Below are 2279 nucleotides of genomic sequence, written 5' to 3' on the forward strand. Positions count from 1 at the left end.
TCCATCCAAGGAAGGAGCGTGATGCCCGGCCGGCTCCTTAAACACAGGCCGAGAGTCGCCCCGGACGGTCCGCCTCGCGGCGCCCGCCCGCTCGGATAAAATGACACAAAGTGTCAACTACGAATGTTGTCCATCCAAGGAGGGAGCGTGAGGCCCGGCCGGCTCCGAAAACACAGGCCGAGAGTCGCCCCGGACGGTCCGCCTCTCGAGGCGCCCGCCCGCTCGGATAAAATGACACAAAGTGTCAACTACGAATGTTGTCCATCCAAGGAGGGAGCGTGATGCCCGGCCGGCTCCGAAAACACAGGCCGAGAGTCGCCCCGGACGGTCCGCCTCGCGGCGCCCGTCTGCTCGGATAAAATGACACAAAGTGTCAACTACGAATGTTGTCCATCCAAGGAGGGAGCGTGAGGCCCGGCCGGCTCCGAAAACACAGGCCGAGAGTCGCCCCGGACGGTCCGCCTCTCGAGGCGCCCGCCCGCTCGGATAAAATGACACAAAGTGTCAACTACGAATGTTGTCCATCCAAGGAGGGAGCGTGATGCCCGGCCGGCTCCGAAAACACAGGCCGAGAGTCGCCCCGGACGGTCCGCCTCGCGGCGCCCGCCCGCTCGGATAAAATGACACAAAGTGTCAACTACGAATGTTGTCCATCCAAGGAGGGAGCGTGAGGCCCGGCCGGCTCCGAAAACACAGGCCGAGAGTCGCCCCGGACGGTCCGCCTCTCGAGGCGCCCGCCCGCTCGGATAAAATGACACAAAGTGTCAACTACGAATGTTGTCCATCCAAGGAGGGAGCGTGATGCCCGGCCGGCTCCGAAAACACAGGCCGAGATTCGACCCCGGACGGGCCGTCTTCTCCCGGCGCCCGCCCGCGTACGCCCCCCATCCCCGGTCGCCCGTCTGCTCCCGGCGGGCCTCCGAGTACCCCCTCACCCAACTGACCGACTGGCACTCATGACCCGCCTTGGTAGGGCCCCCATCGGCCTCGGCTCGTCCGACGTCGGGTGGACGGTTCCTACCCACTGCGGGTCGCACTCTAGCGCCCCGGCCGCCGCGTGAGCGTGCGCTCCCCGCGCCGCCCCGCAGGCCCCGGCGCGACCGTACTGCGGCGAGACCGAGACGACCCGGTTTGGCATCCATCCCACCTAGCCACGATCCACGGAGGCCGAGCGAGCGGCTGAGTGTCGGGCGCCGCGCGTGCGAGCGTCCGCCGGCCGCGCCGGTCCTTCCGCGAATGTCGTTTCTCAAACCCTCCGGCTTGATAGCGGCGGCACCACGGGAAGCCGTCCACACACACCGTCCGACCTCTATCCGAAAAGCCTTCCCGACCAACCGCGGTCGCGGGGGCGTCTGTCGCTCCGCATCGGGGGGGCGTATGGCTTCCGCGCTACGCGCTGCGGGCTCGGGGGGGCCGCAACGGCTGAGTCTGACTCGGCCGGGGCGCAGCTTCCCTCCCGGCAGTCAGCAATAGTGCCGATCGCGCCTGCCACCAGCCCCCTCCCCGACGGGTTCGTCGGCGCCGGCTGGCCGCCGTCCGCCTTCGTTCCCCGAGGGTTCCCAACCAGCGCCGATCCAACTCCGCATCCTGGCCGCACGCAGTGCGTGCCTCGCGCGGGTAAGTCGCCGGCGCAGCGCCGCAGCTCCCGACCCCCGCGTACGGGAATAGTTGAGGGCCTCAGCGGGCCGCACCGACCGAGTCCGACTCGGGCCGGGGCGCAGATTCCCGCTTGGGTGACCGAACGTTCTCTGCTCGGGCCGGAGGGCCGACGCCCGTCCCCCCCCGTCGTCCCCCACGGACCGCCTCCGAGGCCACTTCGCACGGCTCATCCTCGGCTCCCTACCAATGCTTAATCGATGGGGCCGCCCGGCCGGATTCGCGCCACCCTGTCCACCGCGAGTCTCCCCAGACTAACCCGAGTTACCGCCCAGCTCGCCTAACCTTGCACTCGCTCTGCCAAACGGTCGTGTAGTCGGCGGGCCGTCCTACGGGTCGCCCTCCCTCCCCAAACGCGCGGCGGGATAGCGGCAAGGCGGCGGCGGCGGCCAGCGGCGTCGGGGCGCTCGCACCGGAGAAGAGGCGTCTTACGAGGCCGGGCGCAGCTCCCTCTCGTTTACTTGCTGAGTAGCGGCGCTCGAAGGTTCCGCGGCGAGCGCGGCTCATCCCATTGAATGTCCCTGCACCAGGCTCCATCGAAGGGCCGCCCGGCCGGATTCGCACCCCCCTGTCCACCGCGAAGTCCCCTCGACTAACCCGAGTTACCGCCCAGTTCGCCTAAC

Source organism: Syngnathus leptorhynchus, unplaced genomic scaffold (genome assembly GCF_054491065.1).
Source record: "Syngnathus leptorhynchus isolate UIUO unplaced genomic scaffold, UIUO_Slep HiC_scaffold_43, whole genome shotgun sequence".
Lineage (NCBI taxonomy): Eukaryota > Metazoa > Chordata > Actinopteri > Syngnathiformes > Syngnathidae > Syngnathus > Syngnathus leptorhynchus.